This window comes from Varroa destructor, unplaced genomic scaffold, assembly GCF_002443255.2.
Source record: "Varroa destructor unplaced genomic scaffold, Vdes_3.0 BEIS01000007.1, whole genome shotgun sequence".
NCBI lineage: Eukaryota > Metazoa > Arthropoda > Arachnida > Mesostigmata > Varroidae > Varroa > Varroa destructor.
In genome coordinates, this window is record NW_019211460.1 from 12045372 (window position 1) to 12056725 (window position 11354).

Here is an 11354-nt window from a genome sequence, read left to right on the forward strand (position 1 = left end):
ACAACGAGCACGATCATTTGCAGCTTACTCGCGTAGACCCTACCTCGCTGCTCGCTTATAGATGACCCGTAACAGCCTGGGTTGTGGGACACCCGTCGCTGTTGTCGGCAAAACCAGAAAGAACACTATATAGAGGCACGCCATTGACCTACCTTTTTTGTAGTACATCCATCGTATTCGTCAACAGTAACACCGGCATTGGCAGGGCAACTGGCAGGGTATCTGTTAGCTAGCGACTCGATCTACGCAGACTATGGCTGCTCTTTCTCAATGTAGCTAAATGTGACACACAAGAGACAGGTAGCATTGATCATTGTTGCAATATTGTTCGGGTGTATCTGCTTCGACCAGCCCTCTTCGCCACCGTACGAGGAACGTCGTGTGCCAAAAAGAAGGCACGCCCGCGTATAACCATGCATCGCTGCGCTTGTCGTAATAAAATGAAAAACGGCTGGATTAGGACGAAAGGGCCACGAGAAGGGAAGAGGCGGGGGGTAGAAACCAATTGATACAGATCACGGTACAGCAGTATTTTCGTCCAATGCAACAACAGTGCGAAGGTTCAGGACGCGCTGTTGTAGAAAAAGCGCGGCAGCGAAAGGTTCGTATACCCTTCTTCGTTCGATTTCATATTCATTTACAAAATTAAGAGCCATCCGTACATACTTAGATTATATCATTGAATTCAAATCAACGGTCGAGGCAACATGAAGCAAACTCAAAAAGACCTTTCTCATGGACATACCCACTCAATGGAGCTGTCAATCGCTTTGGCCTTTTTAGGTCGCAAGCTGAACAGCTGGCGAGTGATTTCCGAAAAGAAATAAATTCACTATTTTTCTTTTCTTACTTTTTTCTTATTTTTTTAATACATATTGCGGCAGCTCTATAGCAAGTTGATAATACGATTGATACAAGAAGGCTGAAGTGAAGTCACAGTCGTGTACCTGCGAAACAACAAATTATAGTATTGCCCAACTGATTCTTGAAAGAAGTGATGACAGTTGATAAGAGTTCAGTGCTGCTCGGTGCATACATAGCTTCCAGACCCTTAGAAATAGAATTTACTACAGCATAAGATGGCGTTTTTGATAAGTGCCTCCAATATATTTATATAATTAGAAAAATTTTAGAAAGGTTAAGTTAGCAAAAATCAATCGATAATTATCTATTACTACAGTAAAATAGCTCCTATCCTAATACCACATTTCGACTAGGTAAGGATACTTCGTTTATGTAGATACAGATAATATATAAAACTGTAATTAACATTATATTTTATCTTTATTTATTATACACATGAGGACTTCACCTGATTGTCTACTCTGATTAGTGTGTCTCTATTGAATATAATCATTATAATAACAGAAATGCCTTGAGTATCGGGCTTGAAGGTCTGCCAATTAGCTTCATAGCTGAGCGGCGTCTCTATTGCCAAAAAGTTGATGAGGTTTAATTAAAGGACAGTACACCCCCGACTACAATTGTCGTATACAACTACCGATCGCCACTGAGAGGTTTGTATGTCTTGTCAGTCCTTCATTTTTTCGCTTGCTCCATCTCCATTGTACAAAATGGCGACAGTTGGTGTCAAAGTAGCTTGGCAGAAGTATATTGAATGACTGATAGATTATGCCATTAAATTACGAGTACAACATCACAGCAGTAATCCCTATGTTGAACTCTCCCGATAGCGACCATGTCCTCGAACCATATATATATATATATATATATATATATATATATATATATATATATATATATATATATACAGCAGTGTAAGCAATGGACGTGTTCGTGCAAAAAATGGCAAATCTATTGTTTTGAATAGTCTGTCTAAAATCCAGATCAATTAGGGAGCTAGGTATTAGTGAGCTGAAATCATTCTCTTCACAAATCGCATAGTAACGTGTACGACAATAGCGTTAGAAAAAATTTATACAGGCTATATCAATATTCTACCTCGATTTAACTTGTTGTAATAGTTGTTATTGTGAAAGGTATTTACAAAGTTAAAAGCACACATCACTTGATAGGGCCACGGATTCGGCTAACGAAAAATGTGAAATATTTCAACAATACTTGGATGAAGCAGTCGCAAGGGGGCTTTTCTTTCCTTGGGCTACTTCGCCTAGCTTCACTGAGGTACAGTCTAAACAAAATAACAATAGAAACGAAAAATCGGCAGGGGTAGCAAATGTAGGACCAGCACTCGGCCCATATCTCTAAGATCGACCTTGAGTCAAGGACGCTTAGGAAGAAAGAAAGGGAACGGAGGGACTCTCGTTCCACACCCAGGCCTGTTTTCCGTAATTTCTAAAATTCGCAACATTAACAGCGAACGTGAATTGGTATTCAAGCGTTTTTGCAATGTTTCCACTAGTCACCTATGCAGTAAAGTAACTGTAATTTTTCTGTCTGTTTTTCTATCTCAGAAAGAGCAAACCAGCTGTTAATGTAAGGTACCGGCTTTGTCAATGTCGTGCTGTAGAAGATCATAAAGGCACAACTCAGCCCTGTCTATGTTTTCTCTTCTCTGACTATTTGTTAGCTCTAACATTAAACAGATATTGAGAACGCCAGCAATAAGTAGATATTAGGGAAAGTATTGTTAAACGACTTGTCCACGTCTCTTATAGGCGGGCTATTACAAACACACGTTTGTTCGCTAAACGCGCATTTTAATGAAAAAATTAAGTCTCATTTATTTAGTATCGCGTCACTATTTATTCAGCGTAGGAAGCCTCCGGATAAGAGCGAGGATACGCAACTTAGCTTTGCTGAGCTTAATCAATTTGTTTGGAACAGCCTCAAAGACTAAGCGTAAGCCTCATTGAAAGGAAGTTTTCCTCTTTGGGACGGGCTAGCACGTCGACATGCTGAACATCACGAACCTTAATCATATTACCACCACCTTTTTCGGAAGCCAGTATGAAGATTTCGTAGAGTATTAGAAGCTATCCAAATCATCAAGCGTGCTGCCCTATACATGTGCAGAAAAAGACGCCCGCCTAACTCTGCCTTATGGAATGCCTTATGGCTACTTATCATGGAAGCCTTCATTTAACTTGGACTAGAGGGTTAGCAGGTCCTTTCCGTAATTCGTCTTTCATGACGTGATGTAATCCGTGACGAAGATGGTGTGTTTTCTTGTAAACTCCACCTTTGAAATGAGTCGAAAATTACACACGGCGTATCATGAAGAGTAGTGAGCGCGAGCTTTTCTTCAGGCAGCCTGATTGAGCGTAAACGCCAGAAAGCGAAGATCGCTTTGCTGAAGCTGTGCCATTTTCGATGATAGCTAAATTGTAAACCTACCACCTCAAATGATTCTGCAATCGAATTGGGCCGCTACGATATCCGCTATTGTGCACGAGTAGTAGCTCTGTGCGCGGAAAGCGTCTATTAAACTAATGATCCTGCCTGCAATTGGCAACTATCCGACTTCCAGGTAGTGATGAGGTTACGGGGACTAATGCTGGTGTATCGTCAAATTTCTGCGGGGCAATTCAGGGTAAAGGTCGTTCTTTGTTTCCTTGCGCAATAAATGCAGTGTCCTACCAAGTCGTCAGTTACTGACTAAGCAATTGTGCTTTCAAGCAGGGAAAGCGGGAAAGTTTATCAATGGATCTCAGCTGTATCCACCTTGAAAACTTCTGCACCATAAAATAAAACCTCGATATCCACTGCGGTTTGCTAAGATGAGCACTCGTTTTAATCGTACACTTTCTCAACCAACGATTAGACGAACGAGTATCCGTATATTGGAATCATGTGACTTTAGCAATACAACCCTATGATATTCTGAAATTGACTACAATTTCATACAACTGTTATAGCTTAAAAAGGAAGATCGTTTTAAATCGGTTGCGTTGCCCGCATGCGTGACTTTCATTATGAGTGCGTCGAAAGAATACACAGTATGCCTATTTACTTTGTCCATTGCTTTTAACTCCTCAACTATTCAGCCTATTAGAATGGAGGTGAAAATGGAACTAGGCTACACGAACAACAAAAAAATAATTATAAAAAAGGAAGCTTAACTGAAAACGACGTCGCTGTCTTCGTCGAAGACAATTGCCATTGCTTCCGCCAGTTGGAATGCTTCCAACTTTTTTTTATCGCTCTGTTTCTTCGAAGCAGCAGCGCCGAACGTCAGTCTGTGGCGCTGGTCATCGCCGCGAATATTCCAAATTGAATCTTCGTTTCGTGCATTTAATGAACGTTTGCTTCACGCTTTCTAATGAACTTTTTTCTTTCTGATCGCGTATGTACTTGCCGGACCCCTTGCTTGAACCTACCTTGGTAGAATACCTTCCTGACGCTCCCTTCCTCCTTACGCCCCTTGGCGCAATTCCTAGAAGACGGAAAAGCAGAGAAATCACCTCGCTGAAATTGGTGCGGGAGCGTATGTATGTCGACAGTCGGCAGGGGGCTGCTGCCGACGGAGTGAAGGTGGCAGAAGACAAGAAGCGAAACATCTGGCCAGCCCCACTTGCAATGGGGTAGGGAGGCGACAATGTCTGTTATACCCTGTGTGCGTCTGAATGCGTCACTTTTTCTCCGAAAAAGGAGCCCAGCTTACCAAAAGAAAAAGGCGTTTCTAGAGTCATCTTCGTCATCAACGGAACAGTTTTCGCGCATCTAGCACACTAGCAAGTCTTCCCACTCCCAAGGACACATATGTACAGACATAGTATTTCTCTGTTGTTTCTTATTTGTACTAGTCGTTTCAAAATATTTTAAATTTGCGTAGATATTCTCGCTAGGGGCATACCGTGAGCTGTGTAAGGTCAGAGACGTTCAGCTGGCACGTAACTGAAATGTGTCAGTGCTGATGCGACTGCTGAGCAGTTCGTGTAACGAGGTTTCGGCTCACCTTAGAAATAGTTGGCCGTTGCCTCCCTTTTCGTGCCGCTCATTAGTCTGGCCTGTGCAGACCCAAACGAGTCGAGAGCTGGTCCTCTCTTTCTATTAACTATCTTCAAGCATCTCTCATTTTGGCAGTTCACAGGCCGTAAAGACAGCAATATAGATCAATAATAATCTTTCAGGAACTGCAGAAACAGTGCCTTAGACAAGATATTAAAGCGTTGGGTATGATAATGTTTTGTTACATTGCATTGACTACTAGGAGGGAAGTTCACGGCGAAAGTAGCTTCACGTATGAGATGCGATTGAGGCGCTTTAGTGAGTCGTTGAGTAAGCAGTGGAGAGCCTATAAATTTGAGTCTGTGTGAAACTTAGGGAAGGTAATTTAATTCAACTCAGACGCACCTTTGTGTAGCAATTCAAGGATCGTTAAAAATGTATTCAAATATAAATTATAAATAACAATATTTAAACCATTGCCAACATTGTTTGTAACTCGAACGACAAGATCCAATATCACAACAAAGCTATATGATTATTCAAGACAAAATCCTTGTCGTATATGAGCCTCGTAAACTATCAGAAATGGTGGAACGCGTCCGTAACCCATGCTCTTTATCGCTCCATATGAGCAACATAGTGTGATGCGGTGAAATTTGTTTGTTTGAATGGTAAAGAAATTAGTATCATTGCTGTCGGAGCTCATGTCGGAGGACTCATATAATTTGTGGATGGGTGCATGAGCCGCAATACATCATACGTAAGATCGCGTCGCTTTCAAACCCTGTACGAAAGTCTACGTTACCACACATAGGAATTCTGCCTATAACAACTTCTTTTCCCAGCTCTGTATAGTATGACAGGATTCGTATAACATTTTGTTGTTACCCCCAGTGATAATGCGTTTTTTTTTTTTTTGAAATATAAAAAGCAATAAACCAACGGTGATCCCTATGAAGCTTCAACCGACACTTTCCGGTGAACCTGAGTTCTTCATTGAGCTTCACGAAGCGCCTGGTCTTGTGGTGAACATTTGATCCGTGACCCAATGCGTTTATCCAGTCCAATTGAAATCGGCTTACACAATGAAGCCTAAGTCCAAACAAGATATGGGCTCAGGCTGAACTGAAAAAAGAGTACTTAGAAGGGGTGCTGTCTGGATATCGTTTTAAGGATGAAAATTCAACTAAGAGAACAGGTTTTGGTACTCCCCTCCGAGTCGCGAGAATCGGTGTTAACATTTCGAGCGTTTAAATTGAATAAATCAGGAAAACGAGTATCGTGACAAAATAGAGGTGAGAATTTGGCGTACAGAACGCAGTGAATTTCGAATACTTCAATGCACTTCTCTTCATTTAGAGGAACTATGAAGAAAGTGAGGCGTTTTATCAGTGCACCGAACCTTATGAAGAGCAACCATCAGCTCGATGAAACGTACAGCTTGCTTTTCTTCTTAATGAAAATATCCTGTTGGTGGTAAACAGGCAGGGACTACTCTGCTATTGCAACGCAACGTTATTCCTAAATTATACGAAATTGTCTTTTCTACATAGGCATAAATAAAAAAGGAATCTTTACAAGTAAATAAATCTGCTATTAACCCATTCGGAAAGACCACGGTTTGATATCCATGCTGGTTCTGAAAACCAATGGACTCGAAATGTGTCGCATTGTCAAATATTATGAATTGGGCAGGTACGAATAAATGCATCAATACCACCATAGCCACGACGGTAGCAGGGAGCCAATTGTTGGATAACATTTTTGAATAAAACACCGAAAGCCCCCGGGGGTCGTCTGGAACCCCTCGGAATCTCACTGTTGATATTAGTCTCTATTTTGTAATAGAGGGAAACGACGCTAGTAACACAGTCGGCATAATTCGAGTCAGTTGTTCAACCTCTGCAAGACGATGCAAAAACACCCGCGCACGCAGCAGATTCGGATGTCTTTACACTGCAGTGTACAACCCTTTTTGCTTCAGTACTATTGTTTTTTTTTTTTCGGTAACCATGTCTGTCCAATTTGCCATCCAACAGGGGCAAATTGATATCGGTTTCATGTTTATTTGTCTTTGCGGGACCGGTCGATAGAATATGTTGAGTTGCCTCTGTGTCTTTGCTTGAACGGCCAGCTTTTTGGTTTCCGCCTGGTTTGACCACATTGTGTAGGCCAATGACTACCGAATAGGGTAACGGGCAGATCCAAGGAAAAGCTGGAAATCAGACAGCAACGTAGTGCTTTATATAACAGGTATAGCTAACATAGTGGTTATGTCAATGCTATTCATTGCTCGTGTTAGCTTTTATTTCTGTTTATTGCTATGTAAAATTCACAGAACGAGAGAAAGATCCTATCGTTATATTACATATAAAGTTGCTCGTTTATCACACTGTACATACATTTTGTTTACCTCGATTTTCTTGGTAGTTTGTTCAGATCCATGATCAGATTAATATATCCACGTTGAAGAACTATCTAGGTTTACTTATAGGTCTTCGTCTTACTATCCTTGAACTATCACATATGGGATTTTATAAATAAGGCAAGATGCGGGCCTATTTCACGTGTAATGCCACCGTTCATGCAAAAAAAATCAGGTAATTCAATACATTGAAATATCCTTTAGGGATCTAGATCATTTGCTCGTTTCCGGGAAAAGGTTATTTTAGACAGATAATGCTGTTTCGTCCACTTATTTCGTCCTCGTCCATCGTAAGTTCACACGAGCGTCAGCATTCTACGGCGCGAACCTAATGACGCATCGCGTCACCGACACGTACGCTTTGTAGTTAGTATCTATAGTTATTACTATGCCATAGTAAATTAGAACTTTAAAAGTATTGTTTTGGTTTTAGTTAGTTGGTGCTCCATCGGTGTTTTTTTTCCAATACTCACGACGTATCATCAGGTAAAATGAAATTCCTGGTCCCGTTTTTAACATATATTCATGGCGGTACATCTGAATCTGCTTGTGTTACCTTGAAAAACTATACTGAACAAGAAAGACGCCAGCATGGCCTGAGATAAAAAAAATTGTGTATTGTAGGACAACTCTAATCATTTTCACTAACTACCACCACATCGCATGAAAGTTCCGCGGTGATTCAAATACAACGATTGGACCTATTTCAGATATAATAAGCCTGACTGGTAAAATCAAGGAAGCCTTTGCTTTTGGAAATTCGATGGAAAGTAGGAATCTACAACCCATTGGGCATACTTTGAATATATAAAAGTTTTCACTTGTTTTTGCGTTGATTAACTAGTCGGCTATACTGATTAACGCGACTGTGGAAGTCTGAAAAAGGACGCGATATATGCAAACAAGGCACAATATAATCATCAATATTTAGATTACTGTAGTACGCTCACTCGCTATAAAGACAGCCATCAAATCACGCATTGACCTGTTCGTTTGGAGGCGATTGTGAAGCCACGCAGAGACTCATTCAAAGGGGCGAATTCGTCATTCTCAGAAAAACGTTTATTGTACGTTTATGTACGACGTTAGACGCTTAGCTGTTATTTAACAAGTATTTATAGCAAATGGTGTTAGTATTGAGAAGTAAAGCTTTTCCTTACTAGGACAACGCATCGTCTAACACTTCAGACAATAAAAACTTAAGCGGGAGCTTCTTGTCGATTGACCGGCACCCTATTCATATCGAAGTACAAAGATTTTGATTCAATGTAAAGGTCGTTACATTCGTAAATGAGTATGAAGTACAATGTACCAACGACTGCTTGTAAAGCAATGGAAGCTAACAGCCATTTATGGCCTTGCAAGGAGACTATACCGAGAAGCAGAGTAAAATTAGGTAAAAGAGAACTCGTTTCTCTATTAGGCTGGCAGCTGTTTAGGCTCTCTACGTATATATAAGCACTACGTTCAAATTGGAAAAAACTTTAGCGGGCATGCACCTATGCAGTACTCCTCGTTCGAGACAAAAGACAGTTCTTTCTCGTAGAGAACAATTAACTCATTATGGTAGAGCGTTTTCGCAGTTTGGGTAAAGATTACCTATTATTGAGTCTGTCTGCGTGGAATGAAGCCTCACTTAGACAATGAACTCCTTAAATTAGCCCAATTCGATAGTTCATGAGTTCGACATCGGAAATACGTAAATGACTGCACCAGAAGCCGAAGCAAGCTGAGCACAGTAGAGAGGAGAATCGTGATAAAAAGCGCGACACAAGAGTTAATCTTTACCGTTCCAAGGTGCATTTCAGACTATCGTTCTGTTTCGATAAGGTCGTTAACGAAATAACAATGTAATGCGAATAGGACTACCCTATTGCAGAGTATTCACTAAGACCTCAAGTACACATAGTATGTGATAAAGGTCAAATGTTTTCTGAGGCCAATAAAGGCAAAAGATTCAATCTGCAACGTCTATTCCTCAAGAATAAAGAAGGAGATCATTTTAGACTGTTTCCTGACGAAGAGTATTTATCCTCCATACAAGCATCAAGCACAGGATCGATGACTGACTTGTTCACAACCCAGAAAATGTGCCCGTTGCAGGTAAAAATAATTTTCCGGTTAACGTTAGTATTTTGAGGTGTAATGCACCATGCGGTGTATATATACTATACTCGTTCTGAGGAATTGTATTATTAAAAATATTTGTTTGTTCAAATGTTTGAAGAAAAGCATTTTGTCTTTCAACAAGATGGTGTATCGTCTGACATCAGTCGGTTAATAAAGGACTGACTGTTTGAATATATAAGTACATTCTAGAATAGGCACATATGGTCGCCAACTACCTCAGATTTGAGCCCGTTGGATTACTACGTATGGAGCGTGATTAAGCTAAACTCCAAGATGTCTTGATATGATAGTCCCAGTTTTCCTACTCGTGCTTTTACGAAGATATTCGCAGAAGGAAACATCTTACCCCAACCTGTGAAAATCGTTTAGGTTTTGAATAGGAGCCGTAATGGCAGTGCATGATGGTTATAGTGAGCAAGCGTTACTGCTAGGAATGATCCCCTTAGCAATAGCAGAAAGTTTCGTAGAAATATCTATTCTTCTTCGGTTACGGTTTTAGAAAAAGAAAAGTTCGAGTTTAGATGGGCCACTTTGTTTATGGTCTATTTGTCCTGCTTCTGCTACGATCTAAATTGATACATTTCTTACGTTTGACAATTCAAGTAACGTTTCATACAGGAGATGCAAACGTCCGATAAACCTTTGACAAGGACATTTTCAGCACGTTTATCCTTAATGCTCGTCCCTCACGGTGTCCTTCGAGTGATACCAGGTGTTATTTTGCGCGAATGAGATGGGATAAAGAATGACTGGTATCTCAGCTTTCCTTCGAATAATTGATCAAATGCAAGCAAACGAAGCATCTCGCGCTGCCTGGCTACCACAATGTCCACACTGCTGTCAGCCGCGGGGCACGCTGACATCACTTTGCTACCCGACCAAAAACACGGTCATAACGTAACTGGCTTATCGCGCTTGTAAGAAAGATTTCAACCGCTTAACCTTCACATGCTGCAGGACATTGTTGTCAGCTTCTGTGAGCTGGATGCGTTTTTTTCACTAGCATATTAAAAAACATAAATGCACTATCGATGTTTTAAATATTACCCCTTGACGTGACTGTCTATGGGCTTTTATGGTATACATGATATCGGATTGGTGCGTGTTTTGTACCGGTACCATTTTACCGACTTCGGTAAACTGAAATTTCACATCTTATTTTATATATGTAATTTCTTTGAACTATCGCAAAATGTAGATACGGATCGATAATTAGAATTCCATAGAACAGTCGCCTGTGAACACTTGGGTTTTCATTGCTCAAGAGCCTTTTATCTAATTAGAATACTACTTTAATGTGTTCCTGGCACATTTCGTATAACCATTTTCGCTTTTAATGATTCTGAATATTGTTTATCTTCACTGTTAGTAAGATTTTTTTACTCTTTTTAGTCTGTTAGCAAGCACAGGTTCGTAATACACAGTTTGTTACGTAATACAATATTCGTTTGTTACGTTTGAGTACAATTCAAGAGCTTAATATTTATCCTTGCTCTGTGTTAGACAATTTGGTTGCCCTTCGCTATTACTCAGTGGAGCAGCAAATTTTGCTTATTTATATATATATATTTGTGTTTGGAATTTGTTCAGAAAGGTGGTATTCACCGTTGAGTGCAGGAAGTGCTCGTCCCTTCATTTAGCTGCTTTTCTTTGTACATTGTATGAATAGTGTATATGCGACAGCTCTAGGAAGTTGAAGAACTTCCGATGGGTTTCGGCCAAAGTCGCTCAATTTTTGCATTTTGTGTTACCACGATATTTGTAACTGATAGTAAGAACAGGAACTGTGGATATAAATTGTATAAATGGCCTAATTTTGTGCTTTGAGGTTAATTGGCACGAGAGTCTACGTTGGTAGAAAAATTGTTTTTGTCCCGTAATGCTGGACGTTAGAGCAATGGTCGCGACAAACTCGATATAGACAAAA